Genomic DNA, 12,382 nt, shown 5'->3' with positions numbered 1-12,382 from the left:
GTATTTTTCTAAACTGTCAAGGGAACTACCTTCATTATTTGCCGACTGTTACCTAAAATCAATACAGTGCTTAAACCATAACCTATCTCTCAGCTTCAGTAACCATACATTAGCTATATAATTGCAACTGAACTTTTCCTAGATTCCAAGAACTGCAATTGGATTATAATCCAAAAGAGCAGAAGATAAATGCCATTTAACTACCTTCTATAAAATATCCAGGATAGTTTTTGTTCACAAATACGTGCTGTGAGAACAAGTATAAAATGGTTTAAAGTTGTTTGAGAAGGTGTTTACCAAAAGTAAGTGAATATATTCAGGGAGAATAGTTTTGATTCAGGGGGAATAAAATAAAATTAAATGTATACTGATTTATCAGGAAAGCAAATCCCTTAATAAGTGGAAAGAAAAAATGAAATACAAAAAACTCATTTAAACCTTATCTGGATTTGATCTGTTTTAAAAGCCAACAAAAAAGTACTTTCTGATAAACAAAGCTCAGAGTAAGAACCACTTTAAATTTATTTTGATCTGCAATGCCAAGAATACAGGATAAAGTTCCAATCTCCTAAAGTCAAAGGAGAAAAATAGATAGCTGGAATATAAGGGAGAGAATCAAGTAGAAAAATAAATTCCAAAATAACATTAAGAAAATCATTAAGAAAGACTAGGGTGAGAGCTTCCCTGGTGGTGCAGTGGTTAAGAATCCACCTGCCAATGCAGGGGACACGGGTTGAAGCCCTGGTCCGGGAAGATCCCACATGCCGCGGAGCAACTAAGCTCGTGCGCCACAACTACTGAGCCTGCGCTCTAGGGCCCACGAGCCACAACAACTGAGCCCGTGTGCCGCAACTACTGAGCCCGCATGCTACAACTACTGAAGCCCATGCGCCTAGAGCCTGTGCTCCACAACAAGAGAAGCCACTGCAATGAGAAGCCCGTGCACCACAACGAAGAGTAGCCCCCACTCGCTGCAACTAGAGAAAGCCTGTGTGCAGCAACGGAGACCCAGTGCAGCCAAAAATAAATAAATAAAATAAATAAATAAAAAGACAGACTAGGGCGAGATAGGCACTGATAGTGTTTCCTATGGTTCGATTAGGTATACATTGGATGTTAAACTGTAATTTACAGCCGGGGCAAAAAAAAAAAAGTAAAAAGTAAAACCTATATAAAGAAATAATAGCCAGAGGAGGAGAAGGGGGAAAATCCTAGATATTTATATAATAATAATGGAAGTTTTCAGCCTTGCTCTGTATAGTATGCTCACTACACCAAGAAAGAGATTTTCGCTCTGTAGGATGATCAGCATAATAATCAAAATGGTTCCTTAATCCATTTTGGAAGAACTGCTTTTTAATGTTAAAGATCATTCCATTACTCTCTAACTAACTGAATATGATAATCTTCCATAAGCAAACTATATCCTTTTACAGGAATAACTATCCACAGCCATTTATAAAGGGTTTTCACCTGAAAGAAACATTGAAGAAACAAAACAACCATATTTAAAGGAAAAAAAAAAAAAGTCTGCCCTCTGGCTAAGAAACAGAGGAAAACCCAGACAAACAAAAGCCAGACCAACAGGTATCTTCACCTTGCAACTGAACATGCGAGTTCAAATACAGACCCTGGACCAAACCAGCCCATTTCAGCGGTGGACACACCTCCTCCTGCTTTCCAAAGCCGCTTCTGAAGCTGTCTTTTGAAAGAGTTTGGGGAGGTCTTGGGTCCAATACCCTTCTGCATGGCATTCGCCACAATTCTTTAAAACAGAAATGGAAATGGTGGCATGGGGGGGTAGAAATCACGAATTTCACTGATGGGGGAGTTGCATTAACATTTTAAATTATATAATATAGCTATTAGGACTGAAAGCTAAAAAGAAACAAGAGATTTACATGAAATACCTCAGATGTCTAAAAAGACAGAGATTTTTTTTCCCGTTTTTCCAATGCAACAGATTAAATGATTAAAATTAGCTTAACTACAACCAATAAAGAAATGTTAATTGCATCCATATTGTACAGCGGCGTCATAGATAAAAATGGAATGTTAAAGAAATGATAAAAAATATAGATTAAATTTATATTTTAAAATAGTTCATTTTCACTACATGTAGGTTGAAATTTATCATTCAAAAGACAGGATAAGAAAAGCATTTAAAATAAATGAGGTTCCTTCATTATTCTTTTGTTAATTTGTTTTTATAAATGCTGAGGAGTCTATGTAAAATGCCACAAATGGTTTCTCAACCACATTTTAATAACTCATTGCACATTTCAGGCCTAATCTCACAGATGTTGTCTGTAGTTTTCAACCTGCCAAGGGGCTTATGGGTGTTATGAGTAAAGAAAAGTCCAGTTTCTCAGTTTCTTGGAAGATAAAAAAAGTCCTTAATTCAAATGGATTGCTTTTTTTTAAACTGGTCTCAAAATAGATAAATGTTGGAGGTATTTTAAGTTAAAAGGAGAATAATAATACAAAGTTAAATTCTTATTAATGATCATTTTATAACCAATTCTTCAGACCAACCGGATTTTATATATATGAACCCAAAGAGGCATCTATTGCTCAGGTGTGTGAAAGAGACATTAAGCCTAGATTTTCTGCAGTAACGTTTTAACCTTCCAGGGTAACCTCTAGACTAAATATCTGATTCCCATATCTTCATAAGATATTGATAGAGAAATAATATGGAATATACCAACTGACTTATTATATGATCATCAATTCCCCAATGCATACTAAATGGTATTCTAATTCTATTCTCCCATCCATCCACAAAAGGAAAAATAAAGATGAGTGAATAGCAAATAGCAGGCAGATTTCCTCAACAAACGTCAAAATTGTTTAGTGTTATAGATATAAATGAGGATGGTGATCAAACACGAATTCTAGTTCAGTCCTTTAGTTAACTAGCTGTGTGATCATGGAAAATTCAGTTAATTGTCAGTTTTCTCCTTTGTAAAATAAGACGAGTCTGCTCAAATGGATAGAGGTCATGCCGCTTCTATCACTCAAAATAAAGCAGGACCCTATGGTCACTCTGAACAATACCTGAATTAAAGAAAAACAAAGAAACAAAATTTAAACTTGAGCAGCAGATACAAAACGGACCATCCAAGGAAAGTTCAGCCATTGAGGAAAGAAGTGTTTCCTTGGCCACGGTCTACTTTTCCTCAACAAAAAAGTGTTAAAAGACTCTTCAGAATAGATCCACATGTGCACATGTATGCGGGAAGCAGAACATTGTACACTCATGCACATGATGAAATGTACCCGCCAGCCAAGGAAATGGGGCACAGAGCTAGGAAAATTCTCTCAGAGACTAAGCAGTTCACTCTACATCTAACCTCCAACAGGAGATGAAATTTATTCTTTTCTTAGTTTCCTTTTGTACATGGTTTTATCCATGTTACCGAAGGAACTAAAATGCACAATATTGTCGGGCTCAGAAAGTTTGCTCCAATTTTATACAATCATCTTTGGTCGAAATAAAGTTGAACAACTATTTCTACAGAAGTGTTTATGCAAATAAGCCCCATTTTCTCCTACATTAGGAAAAGAAGAAATATCTGTGGAATTTTGTCCTTCTTGATCTGTAGCTAGAGGCTTGGAATCAAATCTAAAAACACTGCCCAGGCTCTTCCATTATATTCCAAATAGGTGAATTTTTTTAAAGTATCTTTTCAAAATAACACATTAAACATGATCTGAAATCATCATATTAGCCTAATTCCACAACACGGTTTGATTACACCAGACCAAAAGTTCTGGCAAAATGTTCACCTGACATCACGGGAACCAAACAAGGAGGTGGTTGGTTGAAATGTCCACGTTTCTACCAGTGGAGACACCAAAATACTGTTAAAAACACTACACTGCGAATGGAAATAATGTGCTTTCTCAGAGTCAATCCCACTTTCAGTGAATAGCTGGGTGATGTGTTTGGGATACTAGTTTGCAATTTGGTACCTATTTCTTTAGGGCTTGATGCACTTGTTCCAAATGAAAATATTTCAAAATAGTCTTTAAGATGAATGTGCAGAGCCGCTGCTTCTTTAAGTAGCAGCCTTATTTGTTTTACACAAAACTATAATTTAAGGATGCCAATCATTTTAAGCAAAGCAGTTTGCAAAAAAATAAAATACAGGCAAAACCAGAGGAATTTTTCTTTATACTAAAACAGTTTTACAGTAAAATATGTCAGGTTAAAGTATCCACTATATATGCAGTTTAATTTTAACCCTGTGCATTGAAAATATTTCACATTTTCTTACTAATTTTGGAAAATTCCGTAGGACTATCTGACACTGATTTCAAGGCTGGTTGAAATATTTTTTCTTTTTCCTTCAATCAAATTTTTAGATACAAATTGCCTCAGACGCAAATGAGAAACAACTAAATGTCATGTTATTTTATACTGTTCATAATTTTTGCAATTAACCTCAAGGAATAAATATATGCTTTTCGAATACCACTCATTTGAAGTAAAAATAAAACTGTGCAAATGACATAAGAAAGGATTTATCCTTAGTGACTCCTTAGAAATGACCAAAATATCTTATCAGAGGAAGGTGTGAAAGGGAAGCTCAAATCACTGATCAATTTCTGATGCCTCAAAATGAGTTTCTGAAAAGATAACACACACACAAGAATAAAAAATGAATGCAAAATTAATTTGCATTTTATGGGAGATAAAAAGGGTTCTATAATAAGAAAAGCCTCAAAAGATGAAGTATTTCCTCTCCTTTCTGAAAAGCTTAAAAAAGCAAAACTCAGTATTTCAAAATCAATGGACTTAAAGCAATTCAAGAGAATTTGGAGAACATTTCTCTAAAAACCAATCCAGAACGCAGGATGTCAATTTGGAGATAATGGAAGCGTACTGTGCTTTAAAATTTGAAAACTTTTTAAAGACAGAAAATCAAGTTAACATCTCAGTGATTAACTTAGGGGGTGCATAGCCAAGAACAACTTTCGGCACTTAAAACATAAAACTGTCAGTTTCCTCTGCTTGGAGACAAAACATACAAAAAGCAAATATTCACTGCTATATTTTCCTAGACATTAAAGACAGAACTAACTTTTATAAAAGGAGATCACTGAGTATTTCCACCTATTTTATACTTGCGCCGTAGCTCCTAAAAATCAGTTACAAATTCCAAACCTCAGAACCATCCTTAGCAGATGGCTACTAAGTGTTCATTACTCCCCAAACCTTGATGGAAATACAATCACTTACTGAACTTCACTACAGCTCAAGGCACAAATATGATAAACAGCCTGTGCTTGATGTTATTGAATATAAGCTACCATAAACAAGTAAAACTCTTTCCTAAAGATCTCAAAGGGCTGAAAGCATGATGCTTGGCATTCTATTTCTTGCAAATCTAAAGCACATTGATGGTGAGCATAATTTAAGTACTCTCTTCCCTGAATCAAGATACATTCATTTCAAGCATCATCCATGATCAAACGATCAAATTCATATTTATAAACTTGGAATACAGAGTTTGGTGGAAGCACTGAGTATCTAAAATTGCCTTAATTTTTTTGCCAGAAATATGTCACAGTTGGTGCTTAGAATTGTTGCAAAATTATACCACAACTTTATTTAATTTCATTGGATGCATTTCCTCATAGAAATGGAATGGCAAAGGCCTGCTCAAGAGCAAACAATAAAATCAAATTATTATTTTACAGTATATAAGTTCTTCTTCTCATGCCTCTCTCCCTAAAAATATAAATATTATAAAGAAATGGAAGTAAAAATCCTAGAGCTGGCACATTTTTCCACTGAAAGGAGAAAGCCTCACTCCTCCAAAACCTGAAATATTAGATCCCAAAGAGGAAAAAAAAAGGTAATAAAGCATGGCAGAATAATCCAGAGGAAGCATGCTTGCTCTCAGCATAATTTTCTTTAGCATCCTGAGATGAACAACATCACGCTGCCCATGATCTCTGCTTACTCCTCTGAAAACCATCCAGAGGATTTTCAAAAACGAAAAATTCTAGTTGTGCTTTCAAATGCCAAATTAACTTACAGGGCTTCCACTCCTGAAGGGAAACAGCACAGTAGCACACCAGAAGCTAGAGGATGCTTTTTGTCACGCAAAGCCAGAACTGATGAGTGGGACCCCAGTGGGGTTTATCTAAAATTCCCAAGTACCACAGGCAAAGAGGTCAGAGTTTTCCATGTCAAAAATATATAAATAAGGAAAGCCATACACAGCAACAGTTCCTTATGTTATAATGGATTGTGCAGTATCCAAATCCCTCTTCTGCTCAGATATACATACATAAATCTTTTTAAATAGGAACCGAAAATGGGAAAAACAAAAAGGAGGGAAATCTGCTTACGCTAATATCTACCCCCCTATTTTCCATTTCTGATCATCACTGGTCTCACTTTTTAATTTTTATTATTGCCAATGGAATTATTCAGGGAGTGAGACAAGCATGTATACACATAATTAAATGTTAACAATGATCTACTGAACTATCCTGGGAGTAAAAAGTACAAGACAGGTGTGTACAGAGTGTACACAAATATGGGGAATGCTAAAGAGTGGAATGTTTTGACAAAGTGAACATGCAAGATCATACACAAACATTTACACATAAAATGTGTACTTTATGATTTTTTACTACTGGCCTGAAATCTTGAGTGACAGCTTTCTTATTTAAAGCTTATCAAAGTACAAAGGAAAAGTAAAATGTAAATAATGAGGACACTCTTTCAACAACATAAATTGTCTTAAGAACGAGACATTTAAAAGTAGAATAAACAGTGATGGGACAGAGAGTAAAATAAAGAGTTTATTGTAATTGGGGTTTAGATGACAGCGAGCTTCTTAAAGTAATTTACTACATCTTGCATCCAATGAATGTAATGCAAATTCATTCTAAATACAAAAGAGAAACATCTCCTTACTATCTGCTTGTAAATTACAGAAAAATGAGGTTTCATATTACTCATTACTTAAATGTGTTATTGCTTACACTGTCCACTTGTACCTAAAGTTAGCTTCTAAAACGTACCTAAGTTGGCAAACCTGAGGAGTAAAATTTGCAATAATCTTTAAAAAAAATACTTCCAAAAATAAGTTAAAGACAGTATTAAACATAATAATTTGTGTTTTTTCAATTTATAATTTAATCAATTTATTAACATAAAAATTTAGCAGCCAAATACAGAAAAATACATGATTTTAAACAATCTCAAAGATATATCTATAAATAACTGGTAAAGAACTATTAATTATTTAACAATCAGACTAATATGCATTGAGAAAATTTAATAACATGGGCCTTGATTAAAAGTTTTATATATATATATATATATATATATATATATATATATATATTGAAAGAAAAAACAGGCTGATGTATTTCTTTCTGCATCTTTCAGAGCTAAAGATGTGTGGATACTGACATCACAAAGAAGTCACAAGTAGAAGTTAGTTTTAATTTGTTTTGCCACTCTCACTCTCATTTCAGAACCAAAATTCTAATTAAATTAACCCTCAGATAGGTGTTGGGATGCATTAAGTAATTAAAATGGATATTACAAAGACTAAAGTCATTTCAAAAAAAATATGTACTATGTTAAAATTCCATTCGGTGCCTGTAATGCGAAAACATTCTATACGAGTGAGAATACAGACATATGCATGTACATGTACATAGTTCATATGAAGTCACTAATTCATATGCTACACTTGTGCATAGCTCAGAGAAAACAATAAAGCTAAAATAGATTAGTAATGCTTGATCCCTTTACACATGAAGTGTATCATGTAATAGAGAAATCAGATTCCACAAACTAACGTCTGCCGTATAGATTTACACTATTTATAGCTGTATCTGATCTCAGATATAATACATGCTTCTATAAGGCGAAACAGAAATACTGATTCACAAGGATTCACTGAAAGCCATATTGTAGAATCTAACCAAGAAACACATGTTATAGTAAAAAATGTTTGTTGATTTGTAAGTTTCATAAATTCTGTCCAAATTCTACAAGTGAAAAAAAATTTTGAGGCAAAAATCTTTTTTCCTCTCCTTTTTCTACAGCTAAAATACATTTAATGTCTAAATAGCAGTTGTGGTATATCTATCATCCTCTACTGGGTTCATTCTTGGTTACTCTAATAATTTAATAATGTAATATTAATGCTTTTTTAAAGCTTGGGACATATACATTAGGTAATATGAATATGTTTATTATTCTTTATAATACTACTCACTATCATGGATACAAATAATTAACAGATAAAGCAATTATAAATGCAAAAAAGAGAACCATGCTCCCATTAAATAAAGGAAAAAAGAATCAGAAAATAAACTATGGACACTTGTATATTTCCCTCTAACACTGTCTATAATAGAAGGCTTAAATAGCTGACAGTGAGTCACTTGTTTATTCATGCTAAATAAACTGAATCTATAAGTTAACTTCTGACTTACTTAAAAGTATTTAGAACATTTTCCAGAACGTATTTTGACCGTCAATTACCTAGATACCAAAGTTGTTGTATTGTGTTGCTTGATGAAATAGGACATACAGCAACCCTCAAACCAGTATTACAAGCCTGGCAAATAGCATCACATTTGGGTGACGCACAGAATCCATCACCCTAGGGATAAACGCATTGGATCATAGTACAAAGTCTTTACATGTTCCCTATTATTTCTACATAACGTTTTAAGATGACAGAATCGTAAACTATAAAGTGCTATCCATTAAAAAGACATATTCAGAAACAGCACCGTCACTTAACTGCTCCTCTCAACAGAAATTTGGGATTTTAAAAAAATTATCTGCAGAAGCATTTCTTAGATACACTGAAAGGTGGCATTCTGATGTACAGTTTTTTTGTCATTTCTTAAATTTCTTAGTAAATTCAGCGTAGGTATAAGTATTATGATCGTGATGGCTTCATTATGTTTAAACTCCAAACTCATTTCAAACTTCGAGACTTTATAAAGTAGGTCATGTATCTCCTTAAAAGATTTATGTTTTAAAGTGTAGAGTTAATTGTTTAGCAAAGTGGATTCCACCATCAAGGTGTATCTACGTATTGTCCATCCACAAATACTACATACATAACACATACCTTCAATAGCATGCACACATATCAGCAGTAATTTAAACATACCGTGGATACATCAACCATTTGCAAGCATTCACAATGCTAGATTTCCTCTCATACTACAGACATCCTACTGCTAGTTACCAGAATATCACACAAATCAAAATACATTACCTTTGTTCAAACAATACTGCAGTTCATTATATAACAGAAAGGGTCATCCTTAATTGCTCAGGAACCAAGATAGTGGTGGATTCTTGGAGCAGAAGTGGTGCGGAATGGCTTGAGGCAAAACCGAAACATATTGTTTAAGTAAACCTTAAGGGGAGGGGATCCTATGCGCAATTGATGGATTTTTTTTTTTTTTTTTGGTATCATCTTCCACAAAGCCTCTCCAACCCCTCCCCACCACTGAACAGTAAACAAACTACTGATATTAAAGGACTGCAGCTCTGAACACCTCTCTCTTCCTTTTTTTTCTCTTCTCACCAAACTTTATTACTGTTCCCTCAGTTTTGCAGTAATAAACCAATATTCATTCAATAAAAACGTAGTGACGGAGAGACCCATCACCTGAAATTCCTGTTTGAAAACTTTGTAAAAAATAAATCAAGACTCACTCTAAGATACTCTCTCTATGCTGATGCGAACAAGTTATAGCTTAAGTTCCTACAGTTTTTCCTGACACATCCTTATGTAAAGGAGTGGTTAGCAGAGAAAAAATGCCTGATTTGAACTGAAATCTGTAGTTCTCACAAGAAAAAATGAGAAAAACGTAAGGTAAATCAAAACCATCAAATTTCCACGCAGGGAACTCTTCTACTTCCCTGAATATACGGAATGCTTTTCATGATAATTACTAATGCCTTAAAAGACGTTTTAAGGTATCTGTATGATACCTAATTTTCAGTATGTATTATTTCTAAAACACACTCTGTGTAAAAGGAAAACAAAACAAAAACAAAAACCCTCAGAACAAATTTGGGGTTAAAAGCAAAGTCCAAGACAAGTAACTGTAAGATTTAAACCAAGACAAGTAACCATAAGATTTAAACCTTCCGAACAATTCCTACCAGAAATGTCGATAGTCAGTTCTGGCCCACCAAATGGGGCACAGGGCCCCATTTCTGGGTGGAACGTCTTTCTCCAAGGAAGGAAAAACTGGCACAAATCTTTTTGCCCTCTGAAAAGATTTTCCTACTTGCCAGCTTCTGAAGTTGCCCTGATGTCAACCAACATCACCAAGTTATCTCTTAACTGGAGAAAGTTCTGTTTGCCTATACAAGACCAGGAAGAGAGAAAATGACTATTAAAAAAAAAAAAAAAAAAAGGAAACTAAAAACACTGTGTGATAATAGGGTTAAAAACTATCATCTGAATTTGTGAGCAAAAAGGGCCGCCCATAGAAACAAAATGACCCTTAAAATTAACGCTTTCAATCTAAAAATATATTTTTGTAAAGTTTCATCTATTTTCCTTCCTCTGCACATAAAAATGATTAATGTCACAATTAAACTTCCACATTTCAGACTCCTGCTAACAGGTGTAGCATTCTTTATATAAACGTATTCATTGACCTGTCGCCATTGATAATCTTAATTAATTCATGTCAAATGAAACAAAAACAAATTTTTTTCCCCCAAATAAGAAAGAAATAACGCAACACAAATACCCACTCTCCCCAAAACCCAAAAACTGTTTAAGTTACGGTAACCTGAAATGCACCAGCCATCACAGAGAGCAATTGGAGAAATCCAGCAGGGCTCAGCAGGAAAGATTTTTAATAACAGATTGAAAAACAGAATAAAAATAACTGCATCAACAGAGCCTTTCTTCCTCAGGCCACAAGCCCGTTCTTACTTGAACTTTTTTTTTTTTTTTAAATGGCATTTTGGCCACTAAAACCAATCCAGAACATTATTAAAAGTTAAAAGCTACCAATTACTTCTGTCTGTTCTTTTAAAGCAAAGTTTGGCATTACGTCAGTTGGTTTAAAGAAAACAAGAAAGAGAGAGAGAAAGAGTAAGAGAGAAAGTTTCCTGCTTGTATAAACTAAACCACCAGGGAAGGTGTCTAGCCACTTGTAAAGTATTTACTGCAGGTTTTTAAAGAGCTAGAAACATTTTAAAAATTAAAAGTTTTCTTTCTTATTTTTAATGAAACATACTTAGGAACAAAAAGCGTATCCTTCATGTCTTTCTTTGGGGTGTTTTGATGTTATTTGTATTTCGATCATAACTTTGAATCAGAAAATGATTTCCACTGATGCTTCAAATGTGAAGTACATAGATAATTTCATCTTCAGTTTGCTGCCTGGATTTGTGCTCTTTGGAAAAAAAAAGTTTAACGACAAAAAGTAGACATTGCTACCATAACAGCTACTACAGCTGCAGCAACCAGCCAGCTTCTTCATCTAACTCACTCTTAACAATTTAGATCATTTTCATCCATAGATCCTTCTGCAAATTCAGCAAAGGGGTTTCCGTAAACCCAAAGCTCTTTCTAACCTAAACCAAGTTCTACGTTATTATATCCATCAGAGAACCAAATCAAAGGCCAACGAATTTGGTTCCCAGGGATCTGAGAACCACTGAGTGATAGGCCATATATAATTAATAGAATATCCTATACAAATAAACAAACGGCTTAAGACCCACTTACACCCGAGGATAAATTTTTAAAAGTGGTTATTCCCTCCGCAACACTGTTTGCTACTGAACAGTGTATAAAATACCACTTGGTATTTTAACATATTTACTTTAATCTACTGGTTAAAGCTTTTAGGAGGTAAATAATTTTGATAATTATAAAAAACTGTTCTCAATTTTTTTCAACATAAAGAACTGCAAAGTGCGTTAGTATTCTCTATCCATGATGATTACAAGTGCCCTGAGAGAATCAGACTAAATTTCTACTTGACAAAGGCTGTAAGAGTTGCTTCATATTTTATCTAAGAGGAACCCTACAATTCCATAAATCATAACTAGAATAGTAACAAAGAATTCACTTATTTCTGTATGGTGGTATCAAAAGATGAATATAGAATATGTCTATCTATGTTATCACATAGATAGACAGTAAAAGTAAAACCAAGTCTAGACATGCTGTCATTAATTTCCCCAAATTTCAATCAGCAATAAATAAGGAAGCTAAATGAGTAAACAAGACTCAGAATTAGTTATCAAGGCTATTAGTACTTATAACCAGCAAAAGAGGGGAAGAGAAAGAACCCTCTGTTACCTGAAAGCTTGACCAAGGGTGAACAACAGAAAGCAAGT

At 34.1% G+C, this 12,382-nt stretch overlaps 1 protein-coding gene across 4 annotated transcripts in view; it reads right to left on the bottom strand.

Annotated features, from left to right (window-relative positions):
• The window catches only part of TRPS1 (transcriptional repressor GATA binding 1), a 251,143-nt gene that overhangs the window by 234,699 nt on the left and 4,062 nt on the right, over positions 1 to 12,382 (bottom strand). Inside the window, exon 1 of one of the 4 annotated variants that reach the window (XM_059902015.1) lies at positions 9,279 to 9,338. The exons of the other annotated variants lie outside the window; for them this stretch is intronic. The gene's annotated coding sequence lies outside the window, so the exon portion shown is untranslated. Of the gene's footprint in view, positions 1 to 9,278; positions 9,339 to 12,382 lie in introns of those variants that run through there. 4 annotated transcript variants of the gene reach the window in all.

The sequence above is a fragment of the Balaenoptera ricei genome, chromosome 17 (genome assembly GCF_028023285.1).
Source record: "Balaenoptera ricei isolate mBalRic1 chromosome 17, mBalRic1.hap2, whole genome shotgun sequence".
Taxonomy (NCBI): domain Eukaryota; kingdom Metazoa; phylum Chordata; class Mammalia; order Artiodactyla; family Balaenopteridae; genus Balaenoptera; species Balaenoptera ricei.
The sequence above is the reverse complement of the archived record's forward strand: the minus strand, read 5'-3'. Positions and strand labels throughout refer to the sequence as shown.